The sequence below is a fragment of the Lactuca virosa genome, chromosome 8 (genome assembly GCF_052849685.1).
Source record: "Lactuca virosa cultivar CGN04683 chromosome 8, Lactuca_virosa_CGN04683_v6, whole genome shotgun sequence".
In the NCBI taxonomy this organism is placed as follows: domain Eukaryota; kingdom Viridiplantae; phylum Streptophyta; class Magnoliopsida; order Asterales; family Asteraceae; genus Lactuca; species Lactuca virosa.
The window spans coordinates 96,703,916-96,713,537 of NC_136433.1; positions in this window are offsets into that span (position 1 = coordinate 96,703,916).

Here is a 9,622-nt window from a genome sequence, read left to right on the forward strand (position 1 = left end):
CGTCATGATTTACTTAAGTTCAGTAAATATGGTTATACTTATAAGTTTAAGTATAAGTCTGTAGCATTGGAGAAGTTTCAATGTGAGACAGAACGAATAAGAAGAATCAAAGTATGGCAGAAAGATAAAAGTTTCTCAAATCTGAAAAGATGGGAGAGTACTTTAGTATCGTGTTTATGATCATCTTAATGATTAAGATACCATATCACAATTGGTCCTCTAAAGTCATCTTAGTGCATTCTTATGACTAAGAAGAGGAGTCATGAATTGTTGAAATGGTTAAATCAAAAAGATGAGTCATACTTCGTTCCAAAACAATTCTTAGAGTCATACTCCAAGATTGTAACTTGAGTGACATATCTTAAAGAGGGTTTGTTAACACTAGTCAAATGTAAGAGTAAAAGGTTATCTACTCTTGTACATTTGAAATTGGTAAGTTGTGATGTTTTGGATAAAACAGAGACCAACTTAGGCCAATTGTGTAAAGTGTTAGTCTTGATAAAGAATCCGCACTATCTCTTGAATATTTGACAAGGGAGTCTTATATGTCAAGAGGACAGTGGGCGTCTTAAAGCTCTTGAAAGTTTCAAGACTTAATCAAGAATAAAACCTAAAGTCCTTCACTAGCACACGACTTGAGGTTTATAACCTATCGTGTTGAAATTTTTGTGCCTATTCAAGTTGGCTTTGCATAGGAGTTCTGAGAGTTCTCAATTGGTTGCACAACTACTTGGAAGCAATGGCAGGCACCTGAGCTGCCAAATGGCAAGAATTTAAGATTGCACAAGTTTAATCAATATGAGTTTGGATTTGTCACTAACCTTGTCTTGTGATTATGGTTTTGACAAATTCACATGGATAAGAACACATACACTATTAAATCTAAGTGTCATAAGGTTTCTCTCTAATTCATGAAAATGATGGTGAGGAAACACTTTCACTAAGTAGATTTTAGCTAGATAGCAATTGTGATATTTGCATTCTCAAAGTCGTTAGTGGAGCGTGTGTGGTTTACCGGCACACTAACATGGACTTGTGAGAAGTGGCAAAGGTCTAAACAATTGAGACTATGATTACGACATCCTTTTTCATAGTTCTAAAATTGTTTAGACACACATGTGAGCTATCTAAAAGAGGTGTATGATTTTGATAAAGTTTTATCAAAACAATCTAGTATCAGAAATCTGAACTTTGGTAAGAAAGTCAGCTGATTTCTGAGTACATGTCAAAGCTAGTGGGAGCATAAGTGTTATGCTAATAATCATCATGTTAGTGGGAGCATGATAATTATGACAAAGGTTGCAAGTTAGCAATGTTAATTATAGAAAACAAAAGTTTCAATTCGTGAGGTTGCAGGGGTTGAAAAAGTTGTTTTGCTATAATTAAGGGAGAGGAAATTATACTTCATTTCAATTCTAAAAGATTAGATTGAGATTTTAATCGTATTTAATCAAGGATATATATATGAATTTCATGTTGGAATGGCTCAACATAAGGAAATTCTATATATGGGTCCATTATTTGCGTTCTAAAATTCGATTATGATTACGGCATCCCTTTTCATAATCTGAATTTTGAGAACTTGGCAAATTGAAATGGAAATATTATAGCAAAAGACTGGTTTAGTCTTTATGTGAGACATCATGAATTGTGTCCCATATGCTTCGGATATAGGATCGATTACATGTGCTATATTCATCCTTTCTAAAATTTTCCAAATGCCTGGGGCATTATGAAGGGAAAAGGTCTAGAATTGGATATGACTAAAATGATTAAGCAATTGTCGAGGACAATCTAAGGTTTACCAAAGATTGGTTGCTCAAGGACAGTTGGAAGTATAATGTTAATTCTGGAAGGACCATATTGACATAATCTGTAAGGAGGCAACTCTTGTTCAGAAGTGATAGTCAAAATGGAATATGGAAATGTTTCAAAGTTAGAAATTATTCAATCTGTGTAAGATTAGGAAACTTAATGAAAGAAGGATGTTTCCAAGGAGCTGATCTCCTTTGGAATGCTCTGTAATGATTGTTGTCAAGTCTTTCTAACTTCGTGCATAATCATTAAGAGGATCAATGCATATTAGTTTAGAATCTAACAGATTTCAGTAAATGGCATGAATTTGGAATTCTTGCATTTGCAGTAAGGATTTCGGACTGTGAAAAGAGGATCATTGGAGTGATGTTCAATTGATCTATTTTACAAAGTAAAGATCATAGACAAACATAGTATGCATACTTGGTGTATGGCATGACTAGTGCTTAGAAAACATAGTGTACATGCTTGGAGCATGGGACAACTATTGTTTTAAATTCAAGTATAAAGTTGATAAAACCGAAACAATGAATAATGAGTAATCAGTATGGTGATAAATAAAAGTGTTTATTTATATTCATAGGGTTTGATACCATATTTGATTCATTTATTCTTGTGTTTCACTTTGCATGTTTTGACTTCCAGAATAACTAAGTCGCTCTTCCTGAATGATTAAGTTATTCAAACCATCCACAGTCGGTCATATGTTGGAAGTAGATATGAATCAAGACTGTCATGGGTTGGTTTGTAGAGGTCCAAGTTGGTGGACAAAAGTGGTGCTACAACACTCATGAGTGCTCATAAGTTCTGAGTATTGGATTCAACCCGCGCTCATTTGAATCACTTCATGAATTTTATCACGAGTGATCATGAGACGATAATATCTTATATTCTTCAAACCTAGAGATATGAGTTGTTACTATGAGTTGGTTATACATTGATTGCACGAAAACGCATTGGTAACTCGATGTTATAAAACGTGCCTTTGTGTATGATTCAACAAGTAGTAGAACAAGCCATATGAGTCGAAGTTTATCCATTCCTTTTACCTTCGGGATAAAAGTGATATCTGTGGGCCCGTCGATGATTTAAAGATGATACATGTGAGTGCTTGGCCAAGCCAGAACTGATTTGATTTGTTCAATCAGTCAGTCATCATGAATCGGAAATCGGGAAACAACAAATGGACAGAGAGAATGATTGATAATCCATGTCTGAGTCCATATGATATCTAGAATGGAGGAATATATGATCCCTTATCTAATGGACAAGTCATTGACAAAGGTCAGAGTTCATCGACAAGGTCAGAGTTCGACAGAAGCTTTTGAGAGCTACGATTGCTGATCGGTTCCTGAAGTCATACGCAATAATAGTTTTAGACTTATCCAAGTGGGAGACTGTTGGATTAATGTCTAAGTCCATAACTATAATTGGTAAGACTTGACCCAACCCGGCATGGTCCATTTGGGTTGCATGGCATCATGCATTTGGATAGACTATAATGAGAGAAATAACACTTAAGGTTGGTTAATATATTATAAGTTCTAATATATTAATAAGGTTATTTAATTAGTATTGATCAAGAATTAATTTGGAATTAATTAAGTGATCAAAAGGAGACTAATTAAATATATGGGTTGATTGTGTAAATCATTCATTCTTATATATGTGGGCTTGTGATCCAAGATTCCTTATGTTGGACTAAGTCCATGGGGTGACCCATGGATACTCCATGGAGGTTAAAATCCATGGAGCATAAGGAATGGGTAAAGTTATGAGTTACATGGTGTAGCCCTAATAGCCACCATATAAAAGAATCCCATGGCTCAAGAAATCGTGCACTAATGTGTGAGTGTGAGGGCTAGACGATTTCAAGGAGTGTTCAAGTTTCTCTCAAGTTATTCCAAGTGTATTTGGTGTTGTGTGAACCATTTGAGGTGTCACACTTGGGGCACTGGGCACTCAAGCTTCATGAAGACATTCTACATCGAAGAGGTATGTATTCTATCTTGTTATATTTATTATTTTGTATGCTAGATTAGGATAATACCTTGGATGTTCATAATTGTATGTATAATAGAGAAAACATAGATCCAAGGTATTTAGGGTTGCATGTACACTTAGGAGTGTTAGAATGCTCAAAACCCAACAAAAACTACTTTACAGAACGGTTTTAGGAGATTTAAAACTACTTCACAGAACGGTTTTATGAGATTAAAACTAATTTCACAAACAAAACGGAAAACATTCTTCTTATGATTTTACGGAGAGTTAAAATTATGTTAAACTATATTATAAGTACAATAATACTTAAACAGAACGGTTTTATGGGATTAAAACCACTATTCAGTTATAAAGCAGAAAATATAGGATTTTCTAGAACTAAATCAATCACTTTCTAAAAACTAAAGCAACAATAACTAATACTTATGAACTCACCAGCTTAAATGCTGATCCTCTCTTTCAAAATAACTTGTATTCTCAGGATTCCAGTAGACAGGTATACTCCCGGAGCTTTCGGGAAGACAGCCTAGCACCGTGCTGCGTCTTTTGTCTTTTACCATATCTACTTTTGATGTTTGAATATGTAATGTTTAAACACTTATGTAAAACTTATACATTAATAATGAAATGGTTGTTTGTACTTTGATTACTATAATGAATGTGTTGTGATACTTGACATGACGTCCTCCGCCCCCAAACGTTTCTGCCTTTCCGGTTTGGGAGTGTGACAGATTTGTATCAGGGCATTGTTTACAGAGCATTGTTTATACCAACCACACATAAACATACTCATAACATATCACAATACAGAACAGCCATGCACATCGGGTCTACTGTGTGACTGGTCCGCCTGCACCGGGCCTTCAGTCCACCTGGTCCACCCTCCGAGTCTAGCCATGTACGTCGAGTCTACAGTGTGATTGGTCCGCCCGCACCGGGCCTTCAATCCACCTGGTCCACTCTCTGAGTCTACAGTATGACTGGTCCGCCCGCACCGGGCCTTCAGTCGGCCTGGTCCACTCTCCGAGCCTCGGCACGTCTGGTCCACCCTCTTGGGGCCTTCAGCCTATCCGGACCGCTCGCTGGGCCTTCAGAATATCCGGTCCGCCCTGGGTATGTTGGCCTTCAGCACAAAGCAGGACCCGCCTCAACCTAACCCCCGTCAAACAACCATGTGCACATAAAACAATCAATCACATAACAAATCCTTAACCAGACTATCAGTCTAACAAATCACATAGCATATCAACATCCTAACCAGGATTCCGACCTAACCGGTCACTAGCATAACATTACCCTATATACCGGGTACCGACCTTAACCAGGTCACTAACATAACACCATCCTAAATACCAGGATGCAGATCTAGAAAAGCAATAACATAACAAACACTACCCGGATTTCCATCTAATAAAGGACCGGCCTTGGTGCCGTAGACCCTGTCGATATAGTGAGGATAACTCACCTGTAATTGCCGACTGAAAAGATAAGACCAAGCTGCTCCGACCACCGACACGATCTCCACCACATAACACTCTGAGATGTGCTCAACTAATGTAGATTCTGGATCTACACAAGCCCCTTGATGCTAGCCTCTATCTCCTCAAGCTTTTTACACCAAAATCTTCTTCCAAGCTCCACTCTCCTCAATCAATGGTGTTTCACACGAACTAGGGTTTGCTGGAACTCTCAAGGTAGCAAGGGGGCTGAGGGAAGGATATAATGTTCTTTATATAGGGTGCAAACCCTAAGATTAGGGTTTTCTCTCTTCAGCACCAACTCGTCGAGTCCTAGCCGCCGACTCGGCCAGTTGGCCACTTAAACCTGCGACAAAATCCCGCTCCGACTCGGCGAGTAAGCGGACCTACTCGTCGAGTCCCTTCTTTTATTTACACTTTTGGCCCTTCATTGAACTTCTGAAATTTCGGGATGTTACATATACATATATATATATATATATATATATATATATATATATATATATACTAGAACGAGTATCACCAGAAGAACAAAACAAAAGTATTTGGATGTTAGACATTACAGTCAAACCTGGACAGTTATGTAATTATATATGGGATCAATATAGCCTGATCAACTATATTTATTTGAGATATGACCAACATGTGTTTGGGAGTGATAGTGGTGTTGCAACAAGCCTAAAACTTACCAACCATATACATAAAGGAATACTAGAACCAAACATAAAGTTTAAAATACTATAGGAGTATTTTAGGATGCTATAACAACAAAACTGAAAACTTATCAACTTCATATATCTAGAAGTTCAAGAATCAAACATATAATTAAAATAGTATAGGAGTATTTTAGGTACCAGAAATAACTTTAGGGAATTGTTAAAAATACCTTCTCTAGTAGGTCTATAATTACTTAGTATATACGTTAAAGTTATATATAGTTGAGATTTTATAGACTTAGAATAGTTGATTTTCACTCTACTTCCTTTTCCTTGTTTGGATGTGGTTTTAGAGTAGGATCACTTATTCGAAGGTCTATTTGATCTGAATTATATATAACCGGTACACACTATGTGATTATAGAAAGACCGGAATGGATCATCTTCGTAAAATTGCATTTGTAACGAAAATGTTTTATTAATCTCATAGATTCTTTAGACATTCCCATTCTCGTGTAAACCACATAAATAGAGGTAACCACCTCACCACAACAACCAACAGAGGAATCAACGAGGATCCAACAGATTTTCATTAGGAGGATTCTGAGAAAGAAACAGATGAAGAGTAAAGAAACTATAGAAACCCCCAAATGCCTTTACTTTATTAAGGGAACCGATGAGAGGTTCGTATGAACTTCCGAGATTCGAACTCTTCATTATGAAGTAATGGGGATCAGTATCAGAATCGGAAGTAAGACGACACATGAATTCAATATACCTACGGAGGAGAGGTATACCATATAGATACCAGGAGAGAACAAATCACTACCGCCTAGAATAGAACGGAAAACAGAGGAAAACCATGCAGGTTACATGCGAAGTGTTTGAGTTCCTTTTCGTCACAGTAATAACTAATAAATAATACAACCTAGTGAGTTAGTGATTACATTAATCACATTAGGTTTTGAGCTTATCGTCTTTTCCTATCACGGCTAATAACAATAAATCGGATCACGAAATCTCAATCGAGAGTGATTACTTCTCAAATTCATAAGTCTATTTTACGTAGACTCTATTATGAATTACTTTCAAATCCTTTCGAAAGTTGGAGCATGATATCCACCAACCAAAGATAACTTAGTTCGGATGACACTCGTCTTATAACCATTCTAGAAACTTACTTCTACTCTTTACCAGGACTGCATCATAGGGATGTAGGTCGAATCATTGAGAATAGTATAACAAAACGAAAATTTTATATGTAGATATAAATGATTAGAATACATCTACAGCCAACCATAGTCGCTCACGAGCTCATTTTCTTATCGTGTAACAGAATCATGCCTCCGAAGAAACGTAACCAACCTACCGGCAAAACACCAATCCTTCAGATAGATTCGACTACTTTTTAAGCTGCGGTCACAGCTGCCGTAGCAGCTGTCATGGCTCACCTTAATGCTAACAACGCAAATGTTAGTGGAAATGTTATCGGAAATCCCGATCACGGTGATAACCAAGTACGACAAAGAGTGCCTGTTTATAAAGACACTCCGGACCTCAAACCTAATATCCTGAAACGAAAGTTCGAGAACGAGAAAGGGAGTAGTTCAACTCAAGGACCTACCGAAGGGCAACAAACTGGAGCAGCCAATACCCCTATCAGCCCTGCTATCCCAACATCGACCACACCGTACTTAGGAAACCTCCCACACTGCAGCAAGTGTAGCTACCATCATTATGGAGTCTGCCGAGTGCCACATTGCAATAGATGCAACATGAAGGGGCATACCGCCCGCTTCTGTAGGACTCCGGTCGAGTTCATCACTTCAACCACCAATGTTGGAACCAGTCCAATATGTCATCTTTGTGGTGAAATAGGACATTTCAAGAGGGACTGTCGAACAGAGAAGAATAACGGGGGAGCAGGAGTTTGATCCCAGAGCATGGGGAGGCATCAAAGAACCCTGCTATATTTTTGGTACGCTTCCAAATCCCAATAATTAATCATAATTATACTTACTCTCTCGTTCGAACAAAAATCACAGCACTCATATAAAACTAGGAACCCTAACAGGTAAGTTATGATGGCTTAGTGTATATATTAGGGTCATTTATAATTAAGATTTGTAGATTTAGAGTGAGTGATTTCGCCTCATTTCTTGTTCCTTGTTTGGTTGTGGATTTAGGACAAGGTCACTCAGTCAACTATCTTTCCAATCTTAATTATACATGACTTGTATACACCAAGCAGTTATAGAGAGACCTAGTAGGGATCATTTCATGAAAGTTCATTTCTTCAAATTATCAGAACCCGCGTATTGTTAGTGCTCGTTAATTTCAGATCAAAAAGTTCGTGGTAATAATACCAAGGACAAAACCGAAAGCACTGAAAACATATGTGCATAATTTAGCACATCGTCCTGATAATCTTTTTTTTCCAAATCGACTTAATATGTATTACGTCAAGAAGTTCCGACATCATCATCCGACATGGTTTGGCTTGGTCCTCACCATGCAAAATTCATATGCTGTGTAAAAGAACTTTTCCCTTGATCAACCGTCAAATGAAATTCTTTCAGTCCATAATGCAAACCCTTATATCATCTGTCGCTTCAGAACTTCAGAAGTACCCATGCGAGGGGTAGCACGCCCTTCTAGCCTACTCGGTAGATAGGAAACTCAAAGCGAAAAGCACTAAAGAAGCCTCAGAAGTCAATAACCACCCGTAGAATACTCAATAGATTTCATAGGAAAACCACTTGTACCGTAAATCAAGTTCGAGAATAGAGACTAGGAACTCATGAGGTTAGACTATCGTTGCTAAGTGTATACGCAAGAGTGGTATATAATTTAGACTAAACAAGATTTAGGATGTGTGATTCCGCCCTATCTCCTGTTCCTTGTCTGGTTTTGGACCTGGGGCAGAGCCACCCATCCGAACGTTTTGTCAATCTAAATTATATACGACTTGTATACACGAGGTAATGGTGGATGATCCAAGTGTGAGTCTTATCATGAACTTCTGCGCAAAGGCCTTCATCATATATCCCACCAGATATTTCCACCTTCGTAAACAAGTGTCTTACCTACGCCAAGGGCTTCATAATCAAGTTACCCAAGACAACGGGTGGACTTGATACCATTTTGGGTGATCGTCGACAGATTAACCAAGTTCGCGCATTTCCTGCAAATTGAAGAAAGCAGGCAAAATAGAGAAACTACTAGAACGTGTGCCCGAGAGATTAGTTAGATTGCACGGTGTCCCAATATCTGTTATCTCCGTTAGAGATAGTAGAATCATCTCCCAGTTCAGGCAGTCACTTCAGAAATCTTTGGGAACTAGGATAGTCAAGATGCATAGCCTACCATCCTTAAACCAACAGACAGAATGAGAGAACGATTCAAGCATTAGAAGTCATGCTAAGAGCATATGTGATCGACTTTGGTAGAGCATGGATACCTATTTATCAACTAGTCTAGTCTTTTACCATACTAACATCTAAAGTTTCTCCATTCGAAACCTTTTGTGGTCACAAGTGCAGATCCTCTCTGCACTGGACTAAAGTAGGTGTCACGCAACTAGCTAGAGACCCAATTTCCAGACAACACCTTTGCTGGTTCGGAAATCATCCGAGAAATTTCAGAGAAGAGAGTACGAATCCGGGAGCG